Source organism: Triticum dicoccoides, chromosome 6A, assembly GCF_002162155.2.
Source record: "Triticum dicoccoides isolate Atlit2015 ecotype Zavitan chromosome 6A, WEW_v2.0, whole genome shotgun sequence".
In the NCBI taxonomy this organism is placed as follows: Eukaryota; Viridiplantae; Streptophyta; class Magnoliopsida; order Poales; family Poaceae; genus Triticum; species Triticum dicoccoides.
Genome location: NC_041390.1, coordinates 117,012,321 through 117,026,779, shown reverse-complemented (window position 1 = coordinate 117,026,779; position 14,459 = coordinate 117,012,321).

Genomic DNA, 14,459 nt, shown 5'->3' with positions numbered 1-14,459 from the left:
TGACTGGGTGCTTCACCCCGGCTGCTCTGCACTGTATTCCGGTATGGCACGTGGAACCGGTAGCTTAATGCCCCACATGTCGGTGAAAGGGATTAGAAGATTTATGAAAGCGAGCGCTCCACTCTTACGATGGAGGAATACACGACATGACGGCCCAGTGAACTGTCACTTGTACTGTATATAGTACTATAGTTTTGCTGTTTCGCACGATCCATCGATACAAACCCGATTAAACATGAAAGGGCGGGATTTTCCCCGCACGGTATATGATACTGACCATACATTTCAAAGGCAATTTTAATGTATGCAAACTGAATAATTAAGTAACAATATGATAGCTAGTAAAACTAAAAACACATATGATTTATTGTGTTAGAGTGTAGTAGTAGTGTTGTATTGCATAGTTATTAGATGTAACATGCGAGAACGTGTAGAGATGTAGTTTTGGAGGGCCTACAGAGAGAAAAGCGTAATACTTTCACCAAACTTCAGAATAAGCTGATTACGGTCACTATATACGTTTTGCGGTGATTATACGGTCACTTGCTCACGGTTCAGCATCGGATTGCACTCTGTTGACCGGCCAAATAGTATGCGTGGCACCATGTTGACTAGTTAAATTGACCATGTTCCTTGTGGGTCCCACCTGTCAGTTCGCATAGGGAAAAGGTCAGATAAACACAAATTTATGTAGGTGCGACAAGACTCCACCCCGTGTGTGGAAATCACCTGGTTGTGTATGTGTCTGTCAGGGCCTGATGTGTGCGCATGCACGTGTAGGTTGAGCACTTGAGCGTGAGAGTGTCTGTTGGTCGTGTGGTGTACTAGTGTGTGCATGCATGTGTGCGTGTGTGTGCGTGAGTGTTGCGTGCGTGCGTGGCTGCATATGTACGTGTGAGTGTTGCGTGCGTGCGTGGGTGCATGTGTTCGTGTGAGTGTTTCGTGCATGCAGTTTGTGTGCATGCGTGCGTGTGTGTATAATACCACACCAGCTCTTGTATGTTAAAACAGACAACTCATCATACCAATAGAAGGCCACCTTGTCCGCTATGCCCGCGGTCATGACTTCGAACCACCGTCCAATATTTTTTTGTCGTTTGTTTTCATTCTTACTAGCAAGATGCCCGTGCGTTGCACGTAACATCAAAATGCATTTGTGTTCTTGTGAGAGAAAAGGATGAACGAGGGAAGGCCTTATTTGCAAATGTGGAGAGGTGTGTGGGTACATTTTTGCAAAATTTTCATAGTTTCTTTCCTATCCGTCAGATATAAATCGGACGGCCTATATTGCAGGATGGCAGGCACACCATCATCACCAACTCTGTTTTTTATAAGAGTGTATTTTATCCCCACTCTTATAAAAAGCATAGTCGGTGATGATCGTGTGCCTTCCATCCTGCAATATAGGTCGTCCGATCTATATCTGACAGATAGGAAGGAAACTATGAAAATTTTGCAAAAAGATACCCACACCCCTCTCCATACTTGCAAATAAGGCCTTCCCTTGTTCATCCTTTTCTCCCACAAGATAAACTACTCATACAAATGCATCTTGATGTTCGGTGCAACTCATGGGCATCTTGCTAGTATTTTATAAGAGTGTAGATGTAGAGTAGATACAAGCCGACAGGTGGGCCCGATGGTAGTGAGATAATGTGATGCAACACTAGAGGTGACACGTGGAGCGTTTAACTGGTCAACTAGTCGTGTCTTGAGCAAATACAGAGTTGTACGGTGAGCCCGTGACTGTATAATAACCACAAAATGTAAATGGTGACCGTAATGAGTGGATTCTGAAGTCCAATGTACGTATCGTGGTTTCGCTTCAAATACAATGATCGTCACTGTATATATCGCGAGAGAAAGATGAAATATGCGTGAATGTGTTGGGGGCTTACTTTTAGAGGACCTGGAGATAGTTTGTGTGCGTACGTGAAAGGGGCGTAGAGGGGGGTATGCGATGGAGAGAGAGATGCTCTTTGTTTCTCTTTATTATGACTAACTTTATATATAGTATAAAATATACAAATTCACAATGCAGAATAAATATCATTGTGGGCACCATGCAATGCAAGCGTTCATAGTCCTCCATATAATTTTGTAATGTTGTATATATGTAGAAATTCTAAAACACTTTTTTGGCCACACTTTATTCAAAAGGAATGTTGTATGCTATATAAACATGAAGAGAGGGCTTTTGAGATCAACGGGGTACGTGATGTAACATGTGTGAATGTGTAGTTGATGCATTTGGCAGGGCCTAGAGAGGTATGTGTGTGTATTACGTATTCGAGAGAGGCATGGATAGAGGGGGCCGACAAGGGGGGTGTGGGAGAGATAGCACGAGAAATGAGAGTGGTCTAGAGAGAGAGACGAATATGACGTCACGGCGAGAGATTCCCTTGAGTGTGTATATGCAAGGGGGGAGTGGATAGAGGCACCAGGAGAATATAATTTTTGTGTGTGGTGTCTGTGTTGGTATGTGTGGGTGTGAGAAGATAACGAGATGTGGGGGCAGAGGGTGTGCCACCGCGTGAGGCCCGGTGGGTCGAGGTGAGGCCCTTCGTTCGGTTCCGTCCTGCACCACATTGGTCGGCCCGTGACACATTTAGGGAGACCCATGGATGACTAGTCGTACAAGACAAAGATAACATAATTGTGAAGGACTCTATGTCCACTGACAAAGCCGGCTAGGATTTGTAACCCTAGGTTCTCGGACTAAGGTAACCCCTTTATCTCTGATATTACTATTCATCCAACCTAACTTTAAGGGGCATCCTATAGAATGCTCTGCTAGAATCATACTCATCGATTAGGAAGAGAGGTGTGAGACAATGCATGAGAGACATGCCTAAAGATAATGTGCGTACATGAGACATATAGGCAGGTCTATGTATGTAGAAAGGGGCGATGGGGATTGTGCGTGTGTATGCTTGCGAGAGGAAGAGTGCTTGTGATAAAGGTTAGTGAAAACAGTTGTAAATGGTTACGAGAGGGAGGGAGGGTTATATCGAGAGCATGTGTGCGAGAAAGACACCTCGGGAGAGTGTGTGTGAGCATGTGTGAGAGACCACCGATGGAGAGTGAAACTACATGTACAAGACTGCTGTACACATTGATTAAATATATAAGTTGTATCCAAATATTAGGATGGGATCATGATATTTGCACTTCGCGTAAGGAACGTTCATTGATCCATCAGACATCTAGATTCTATCATATTTGAGCATGTCTATGTTATTACTTGACACAATTGATCCACATAGTTAGTTTTTTGAAGTCCAGACAATGCATCGCTTTAGCAATCGAATATAAACGTGAGTATAGTTCATGTTGTGTGTGTAAAGCACATTATACACACGAAAGTTACACAATGAACATTATAAATAGCTACCTATGAACTAGCATACATTTGAATTCAACTTAAGGTGGTTTATAAAAAGCAAATTCAACATGAAGTCCATTCAATTATTTGAATTTGATATCATGGCATTTGTAAATCATACCTAAATTATGGGGGCACCAATATTTGCTCTGATTTTGTACATAATAGCATTTGTAGTCGTGTACAAAATAGATTCTAATTTAGCTCCTCCATTCCAAAATAATCATAGTTATAGGATTTTCAAGTGTCAAAATTTCAAGAAGAAGCAGATAATTTAATGAGGTTTTCAAACATACAAGGTCAAATTTAACGTTTTCTATTTAGGTCAGTCCTGAAAGTTCAAGAGTACTCTAAACGTGAATGCTTGTGCTTCAAAATTTCAAACGAAGCGCCAAAAGAGCCTCTACTCGCCCGAAACCGTGTGAGACCGATGTTTGGTAGTACAAGGAAATTACTTTTCTAATAACTCCGACCCGTGAAACCTACCAGCCCGACGTCCAAAGGTCTAAACCGGGGTAGGTTTGTAGCTTCATCTAGACGCCACGCAACCGCCTCCGAAAAACATTCGTACACAATGGCCGCCTAAGCACACATGCGTGCGGCCGAAATCGCTCCCGCCCACTATTTGGGACACCTGGGATTACCATCCTACCCCGACCCGCAGTAGGTCCGAAATTTAAGAGGGGGGCAAAGTTTGTACTTTCCCCAAATTTCAAACAAGCGCGTCCCATATTTTGTTCATAAAAGCCAAAAACAAGCACGCCCCAGACCGAAACATGGTTCTCCCCCTCCCTCCTGCCCACCCGTCCGATTCCCCATTCGTACTCCATGGGCGCAAAAACTACCTCTCCACCAGCCTCGAAACCCCAGCGTCCTCCGCCCTCCACCCCATTCCACCCATCAACCGCTGCCCTCCTCCATCACGCAGGAGCCGATACCCTGACGTCGTCGTCCACCGCAACCTGAACCGCAACACCCTCCACGACTAGTAGTTGAAGTCGAGGATGAGCCGTCCGTACCCGAGCCAGTTCAACCACGCCGTCCTGCACCTCAATGCTGCTGCTCCAACTTCGCCACCCTCCACCGCACCGGAGCTGTTCCTGCTATGCCGTCCTTCGCCGCCTTGGATATGCTTCCCCTCCGCTGACATACGACCACGACAACACAGTCAACAATTTGGCCATGGGTTCATCCAAGCCTGCACCCTCTAGAACATCGGTTTCCCCAGCAAAAAGAAGAATATCGGTGTGACATGTGGAGGCGACCACACCGGCACCGAAAATGGTACTCCTCTTCCCTTATTCGTGCAAATCTTACGTGTTTGCTTGCACGGTATTTGATACGTCTCCAACGTATCTATAATTTATGAAGTATTCATGCTATTATATTATCAACCTTGGTTGTTTTATATGCATTTATATGCTATTTTATATGATTTTTGGGACTAACCTATTAACCTAGTGCCCAGTGCCAGTTTCTGCTTTTTCCTTGTTTTTGAGTTTTACAGAAAAGGAATATCAAACGGAGTCCAATTGCCGTGCCAATTTTTGACGATTTTTTATGGACCAAAAGAAGACCCCCGGAGTAAAAGATTTAGGCCAGGAGAGTCCCGGGGCGTCCACGAGGGTGGGGGGCGCGCCCATCCCCCAGGCGTGTGGTCCTGCCTCGTGGATGCCTCGGGCACCTCCTTGACGTGAGACCGACGCAAAATTCCTATAAATACAGAAACCTCAGAAAATTAACCTAGATCAGGAGTTCCGTCGCCAGAAGCCTCCGTAGCCACCGAAAAGCAATCTAGGCCCTCTCTGGCACCCTGCCGGAGGGGGCCATCATCACCGGAGGGCATGGAGGAGGATCCCGGAGGGGCCATCATCACCATCAAGGCCAAGGACCAGAGGGAGAACCTCTCCCCATCTAGGGGGGAGGCCATGGAGGAGGAAGCACAAGGGGGGAGAACCTCTCCTCCTATCTCTCGGTGGCACCGGAGTGCCATCGGGAGGGGAATCATCGCCGCGGTGATCGCCTTCATCAACATCACCATCATCATCACCATTGTCATCTCTTTTACGCGTTCCACTCTCCCACACCCCGCTGTAATCCCTACTTGAACATGGTGCTTTATGCCACATATTATGATCCAATGATGTGTTGCCATCCTATGATGTTTTGAGTAGATATCTTTTGTGTTTGGGTTGATTGATGATCTAGATTGGTATGAGTTGTATGTTTTACTTTGATGCTGTCCTATGGTGCCCTCCGTGTTGTGAAAGCGTGAGGGGTTCCCGCTGTAGGGTGTTGCAATACATTCATGATTCGCTTGTAGTGGGTTGATGAGTGACTGAAACACAAACTCGAGTAAGGGGGTTGTTGCGTATGGGAATAAAGAGGACTTGATGCTTTAATGCTATGGTTGGGTTTTACCTTAATGATCTTTAGTAGTTGCGGATGCTTGCTAGAGTTCCAATCATAAGTGCATATGATCCAAGTAGAGAAAGTATGTTATCTTATGCCTCTCCCTCATATGAAACTGCAATAGTGATTACAGGTCTTGTTAACGATTCCCTAGGATAATTCCGCACAACGATCCACCATTATTCCACACTCACTATTTATATTTAGTAATATATTCTAACTTCATGATAACAAACTTAATTTTATATTTTAGCTCTCCGATATCAAGTTATCCTCTTCATACCCACAACCTAGTTTTATTTCTTGTTGCTAGTTGGAAGCAAACGTTCGGTGTACGTAGAGTCGTATCAGTGGCAGATAGGGCTTGAGAGAATATTGATCTTACCTTTAGCTCCTTGTGGGTTCGACACTCCATACTTATCACTTCCACCTTTGGAAATTGCTACGATGATTCCTTGCACTTGGGGATTATTAAGCTCTTTTCTGGCGCCGTTGCCGGGGAGCAATAGCGTGAGGTTGATATTCTTGTGTGTGCTTGTTTGCTTTCTTCACTAAGTAGATTTTGTTTTTCCTTTTTGTTTCTGTTTAGTTGTGGGTGAAACATACAAAAAAATTAAAATAATGAAAATACCAAAAAATATTACTTGCCTCTCATGCCTAAAAAGTTTTTCAAAAAGAGAAGTGATTGGAAAGTTATGCATTGAAGAAGTGAGGGTCGACCTTGTGCACTCGTGTTCATGCTCACGGAAACAATGTAGAATTTTTCATGGAAGTTTCTCTGTAAATAATTATCCCCTTATATATATATCCATTGTATTATAAAAATAATGTGCCAAGCTTTGGTTTTAGGATGATTAGATTGCTTGTTTACTATGTGCAGAACAAAAACAGAAACTTTTACTGTAGCGCGTGATTTTACATTTTTACTGGAAAGTCAAATGGGTCTGAAACTTTTCGCACATTACTTCTTTATAAATTGTTAAAATTTTCAAATTTATTTCATAATTTTTGGAGATACATAAGTTTACTAAACCTTCAGATTACTAAAGACTGTCCTGTTTTAGACATATTCTGTTTTTGATGCATAGTTTGCTTGTTTTGATGAAACTATCGATTTATATCAGTGGATTAAGCCATGGAAAAGTTATATTACAGTAGCTACAATGCAAAAGCAAAATATGATTTGGTTTGCAACAGTACTTAGAGTAGTAATTTTCTTTATTATACTAACGGATCTCGCAATGTTTTTGTTAAAGTTTTTTGTCGATGAAGTGTTCGAAGAACGAGGAGTTACCGATGTGAGAAGAATAAAGAGAGGAAATAGCTCAAGCTTGGGGATGCCCAAGGCACCCCAAGTAAATATTCTAAGGATACTCAAGCATCTAAGCTTGGGGATGCCCCGGTTGGCATCCCATCTTTCTTCTTCAACAATTATCGGTATACCTCGGTTTTTGTTTGCTGCACATGATTTGTGTCCTTTGTGTTTTTTGTTCTTCCTTTATGAACCATGCTAGTATTAGATAGACCTTCATTGAATTATGTAATGCTTCATGTTCTTCACTTATATCTTTTAAGTATGATCTTATAGAATTGCTCTTTGTGCTTCACTTAAATCTTTTGAGTATGGTTTTATAGAATGCTTTGTGTGCTTCACTCATACATTTTAAGCTTGGACATTGGTTAGTTTATATTAATTGTAGAATGCTCCATGAACTTCACTTATATCTTTTGGAGTGTGAATAATACTATCATCTAAAGCGGGTTTGGAAGAGTGTCAACTCTAGGAACTAGTGATCCCGCTATTCCGAATGAGAAGAATTTTGCTTATGTGGAGAGTAGAAAAATGTCTATGCTTGTAGATCATGAAAAGAATGCTTGATGTGATGGCTATATTGTTTAAATCATTCATGATTCTACTGAAAATTATTATGAGGGAGGAATACATGCTTGTAGGAGTGCAATAATATCAAGTTTTTCTCTCTATGTGCTTAAAGTTTTGAAGTTATACTTGTTTTTCCTTCCTATGCTAGTTGATTCTTGTTCCCATAAATTGTGTGCTCACAAAATCCCTAGGCATAGGAAGTGGGTTAGGTTTAAAATGTGCTAGTCATATTCTTCATGATGCTCTCTTTATGTTCAAGTCTTATCTTTCATGTGAGCATCATTGAAATCATCATGCCTAGCTAAAAGGCATTAAAGAAAAGCGCTTGTTGGGAGACAACCCAATATTTACCCTTAATGTTTTTGTGTATTTACATGATTAAGCTACTGTAGTAATCATTTTTTATAGCTTTTGTTTCAATAAAGTGCCAAGTAAGACCTTTGGGAAGACTTGGGTGAAAGTTAATGTGATCTTGTTGTAAAAAACAGAAACTTTGCGCTCACGAGATTAGCTGCCATTTTTTACAGAAGAGTGCTTTGGTGCTGATTATTTTTGCAGAAGATTAATAGACGAATTCCTCACGTCCACCAATTTATTTCATAATTGTTTTAGTAGCAGAAATATGCTTAGTGTTCAGATCATTACAGATTGTTCTGTTTCTGACAGATTCTGTTTTCATTGCATAATTTGCTTGTTTTCTAGTTTCTATGACTTATATTTCTCAATATAAATTGTAGAAATGATATGGTACAGTAGGCATTGTGTGAGAACAATTATGAACCTTGTCTTTGACAGTACAAAAGTGAATCACTACTAGGAAAAGGTATGCTAGTGGTGCACCGAATTTGCCTTCTAATGGCGCACTACCGGTGCGCCACTGGCATCACGCCATTAGAATTAAATTCTAATGGCGCACCACTGGTGCGCCATTAGTATCTAGTGTTCTAATGGTGCACCACATAGTGCGCCATTAGTATAGCCTGCAGTGCGCCATTAGAATGCTTCCCAGGGGGCCATATGTACCCATGTGCTTTGGCATTCTAATGGCGCACCAGCAGTTAATGCGCCATTATTGTGATGATCACAGTGCGCCATTAGTGTATTGTGTGGTGCGCCATTAGTATGAATATTAGGTTTTTTTTTTTGCTTTTCTGATTTTTGCACAGGTTACAAAATATATTATTGGACAGAATATAGACAGCAGCACACAACAACATCAGATTCATCGAATACAATAGAAGATTAGTCTCCAAATACAATTCATCATATTAGTCTCCGAATTCAAAAGACCGAACAAAGATAAAACATTACAAGTCTCAAGACCGCGAGTATCGAGTTTGCCTTCACATTACAAGTCGATATCGATCATCTAAACTACCATCACATAGAAGAGAGATGTGGTCATCACGATGAGCATCATCACGATCAAACTGGTCTTCATTCGGTTCCTCCAACGCTCCCTCCTCTCTCCCGCTAGATAGCGGGCGTATCTACATTCGGCCTCCGCCCTAGTGGTGTACCCTTTGTAACTGTTACCGCTGAAACGGTGAACCTGTCTCCGACACTCCTCCCAGTTGTCGTAGACTCCGGGAACCTTACCCTTGTACACGACATACGACGGCATCTCTATGCACAAGCCAAACAACAGACAATACATAAGCAATATGTAAGTATGCAACAAAAGGATCGGAAGAGAAAAGCAAGACATTAATAGCACGATTCATGGTCCTACTAATAAATAGCATCGATTACATCTAAGTTGAACGACTGTCCAAACCAAAGGGACATACGAATTCATTAAAGTATAATTACAACATGAGCCAATCAATGTTTCAGAACTACAAATCACTACTTTCGACTCGACTCATCGGACAGGAATGTGGATGAAGCCGCCGTCTGTCGTGATGGTCATGAAATCGCGGTCGTTGTCACCCTGCATTTGTAGCATTTCATCTATCTCACTGTTGGACGGTTGATATCTGAGGAAGAACTGCCCCGAGGTATGAAGGACATCTTGATGGATGATGTCCGCAAACTCCGACTAGATGTGAAAGAATTCTTGTCTGAGGTCCGCGTCCTGGACTGCCGACAAGCTCGCGGCCCAATCTTTGAGATTATCTGGTAGCAGAAGTTGATGATGGTCCCTTACGATCGCCCGCATGTGATGGAGGGCGTAGTAGGCATCCTTCTGACCGCCAGGCGGCTGCTTGACGCAGCATAACTTCGTATTGTGTGAGAACATTTGCTTGCCGTACTTACGAACTGCCCTGGTGAAGGTGCCTCCAGATTTGGTGTAGCCGGGGAGAACATCATCAAGAACTTTCTTGACATTTGTGTAGTATATGTTGGAGTTACGGTTCGGGTCGAAATACATGGCCATGGAATATTTCGGGCTTAAGAGGATGAGTGTGCAATGTGTGTCACTGCACAGAACATGGAATGTTAGAAAAAAAAGAACGATCAAAATCTAAGAAATCATATGTTACGGGGCGGTTAAGGGATGACTTACTCGGGAAAGTAAGCCACAAGGAAGTTATCCTTATCTGGGTTTGCCAGAATGACGCCTTCGAGGTGTGAACTCGCAACTTGGCGGTCCCCAACGCTGCTCAAGTGCTTGGCACGCATGTAGAAGGGGTCGACTATCATGATGTCCGGGGTCTTGTCTCTAATGATCCGCATCTCCATACTCAGCGAAAACAGCCGAACGAAGGTGTAGTGCAGCGGATGAAGGTTAAACATAGCAAAGATGTCATCAAACCGCAGGACAATCGTACCCCCGATGTCGCCATCCACAAAGCCCTTGCCCTCTGGCACCTTGGCCACGAAAACCGGGTATACCACATCCTTCTCTCTGAGACGCTGCTTCTCCAAAGAAAGAACATTGTCGTGTAGACTCCGCATAGCACCGGTTGCAGCATTTAGCATATTTGGCGGTAGCATCGCCCTACCCGCCACATGCACCCTCCTCGAGATATCCCTAGGTGAAGGTGGCCCGTCCTGAGCACGGATCGAACTCGGTGCTGGCTGGCTTGCACCGGCGCCCTTGTTAGTCTTTCGTTTCCGTCCCTTCTTCTTGATCTCCTGTAATGGGACCGAGTTCTTCTCACAGACCGCCTTCTTGAGCGTGTTGGGGCTGATAATATTTTGCACCTCAGCTATCTGAGGCTCGGTGAAGGTGGGAGCTGGAGGCGTGTCCTGAGAACTGAACGCCAGACGACGCCTGTTGCAATTGGAATTCTCCGCCGTACCAGCTAGATCGCGGTGGTCTTGGTTGGGTTCTTGAGAAAGAGGCCCGCAGAACTCGTCAGCGTACCCATGTTCGGCAAAGTACTTATCAACGTTGGTAAATGTACCGTCGTCGTTGTCGTCGCCGTCCGGATCCTATGCCATAGGACTGTCCGGATCCTGTGCCATAGGGATGTCCGGCAGGTCCGGTAGCATTGCGGCGTTCTTGCCATGGCTTGGCGCCGGCACGACTGGCGGTCTTGTCTGTGGGGTGGTGTCCCCCGCCCCCAAACAAATCTGGCTCTTCGGCCAAAGCAGGGGCCAGTTTACGCAGGCGCTGAGGGTCATCTCATCTTCTTTGTCGGCCCCAGCGGGTTGAATCGGAGGTAACAGCTCGTCGCAGCCTGGCAGCACCCGAACCACTTCAACCCTATACATTGTGGGTGGCCTCGGATTACCGTGGAACATGGGGTTGCCCGGTTGAACGATTCTGCCCTTGGCGACATCGACCAACTCGGCGCCCACGAAGTGTAGAAGAGTGCAAGGAACGTTGGCGGTGCCCTGCGAAAACATGTACAGGGCGTCAGGGATGCCCAGTCAAAGGCAAGGAGATGAAGTCATCGGCCGAGAGGCTTAGTTACCGTGATGCCGTCGAGCTCGGCTAATGTCGAGGCACCGCCAACGGCGGGCGTGCAACTGACGGAGGGGGCGCTTGTTGGCAAGGTGCCGGCTGGCGTACACCCGAGTGCATTAAGCTCCAATGCCCGTGCCGGCGCCGGAGACACGAATACCGCCTCCACCGGAGACACCAATGGTGCCGCCTGCGCGCTGTGCGAGTTGCTGGCCGTGAAGCTGGGAACCGGGGGAGGCCCCTGTTGGCCGCCTGCAATCCACGTCGTCAGCCCATGAATCAACATAGGCACCATGGCGTTGAGCGTCGTTCCAAGTTGTTGTTGCACTTGCTCTTGGACAAGCTCCAGAATCCGCACCACTTGTGCCTTGAGTTCTTCAACCTCGCGCGTCTGGCTTTCCGAGCTGGTCTTTTTCTCCTTCCGCACACCAGCGGTATAGTATGACCCCCATTTTGTGGACAAGCCTTTGCCGGCCACACGACCAGCTGACATCGGCTTAGTGAGCTTATCCTTGTTTTTCATTACGTTCAACGCCCTATTTAAAGGGGTGTCGAAAGGGGAGCTCTTAGACGACCCCACGCTACTGCTTTCAGTGTCCTGCGAAAGGAACGTGAACCATTTAGAAATATTGCGGATTAATTAGAGTGCAACCATATGGAGATAATTACGCGGGGGTGTATTCCTTACCAGAAGAAGCTCAAGCGCCCTGGTCTTCGGATCCGTGGTAAGCTCCTTTGTTATCGGGTCCTCCTTGTACCGGGCCCTGACATAGTTCCCGGTCTGCTTGTCACCGCTGTATTTCTCGAAGCGGGGCGGTAGGCCTTGCTCGGCACGCTCCGCGTCCTCCTTGTCCCATATAGGCTCTGCCACTCTGTAACCGCCGGGACCGAGTTTGTGTTCCCCTAAGTTCAACTCCCGCATTTCTTTCCCCCACTGACTTGATTCGGAGGTTGCACTGCTCTCGCACTTGATCTTGAACTCCTTGTACTCATCTTCGCTCATCAAAGGATATTTCGCCTTGATCTTCTCATAACTATCACCTTTATCAATCATTCTCTTCACCGTGCTTTTCCAAGTAGACAGGGTTGTGCTCATCTTCGTGAGGGCGGCATTGTTCACTTTATTCCGTGAGAGGCGTGTGTTTTCAAATTCGGCGGGGAACTTGTATCGTTCGTGCAGCTTCGTGAAGAGGAGGTTGCGCAAATTCCCTCGGTCCTTATGCCTAAGGTTCTCGGTGTTGATCGAGACGGTGCTCCGGAGAATGCACCCGAGCTGAACCGAGTACCCCTTGACTATATGTTTGGGCTCCGTTGGATTCCCGTCGGAGTCCACTTGAGTGAATTCCTCCTTGAGGGTGCAGAGCGCATTCGGGCGCCAGTCCTTCCTTTGCTTCTTCGGTTGGCTGCCATCTGTGTGTGCGCCGCCATCATCAGTGGTGGCATCCTCGGCAACACCATCAATGGTGTCATCCCCGACGCCACTAGGGGTTGTGTAATCAGGATCGTGTCTTCCGCGGCATCCTCATAGCGGTGAGGTTGTTCCTCCATCTCCTGGGACAGCTCCCAGAATTGCTTGCCGCCCGAACCACCGGCCTCATCGTTGTGGGCCATGTTTCGCTCTAAATAGGAAAAAAGTTTGGTCAAAAAGTTGGTTATTGTCAAGGAACAAGATCATGGTCTCATCATTTAGGGTTTGTCGACGCCGAGGCACCGTAAATGCTAAGTTTTCATCATTTAGGGTTTATCGATGCCGAGGCACCTAGGTTGGGCCTAATCACTTGGCACTAATTAGTTGGCTCTATTGCCACCTATGTTGGGTTTATCATCTAGGGTTTATCGATGCTGAGGAGAATTTCTAAGTTGGGCCTAATCAATTGGCTCTATTGCCACCTATGGTTTAATGCAGCAAGAATAAAGGGGCAGTTGATCCTACTTAATTAAGTACTAAGATACCCCGGCCCATGCATTAGTAGCAAGTACCTCATATGTCCAATTTTTAGCAAAGTCATGCTAAAATTCACGGAAAATTTCAGCATGACCTTTGCTGAAAATAGGACATATGGAGTACCCGAATTTGCCGGAACGGAAGTTAATCGACATTCCGGCAAACTCAAGGGCCTCTCGGGGTACCTGCAAAATCATCACGACACGAAGGGCCTCTCAAGGGCCTCAAGCAGCAGCGGCGTCTCCCAGGACCCCATTTTTTTGCTAAATTTCTTTGAGCAACAATCAGAGCAGAAAATTCAGCATATTTCTATACAACAACACTGTAAAGATGAAGAACAGTTCTACAGCAGCCCATCTTTGATCATCATCTTTGCATCTCTTTCTCAATGTGATCACAAGTAATTCATAGGCATCACAAGTAATTCAGAGCATCACAAGGCATTAGTAGTTCAGTACATGAACAAGTTTTACAAAGCACATCAATATGTTACAGCAAACAAAAGTTCTGAAATTTGTGTGCCTAACTGAATTAACTAAATTTTTAGTAACCGAATAAACTGAATTTTCAATACTGCAAGAAGCAATTTAAAAAAAATCCTCTCATGTCATATGAGGAGTGTTAATCCTAAGACTAATAGTTTGTTGTCCCTATCCATTTGTCCCTCCCCAACTAGATACTAGAGTAGCACTGTTGATGCCCTGTTCTTGCTGAACTTTATGACAGTATATACAACAACTTATCCTAAATGTGGCTAGAACTACAGATTTACAAATTAAAGGATACAAACTCAAGCAAGCTTCCTGAACAATACCCTGACAGAAAACATAGGACAATCAATGATTTATATAACCAGTAAGAACAAGGGGATGATTTTAGCAAGTTAAGTGCAGCTCTAGCACCTATGCATGAAATCTATCATGTATCAAACCATCAATTAGCTGCTGAAAAACATAAATGTACCATGTGAACATATAAT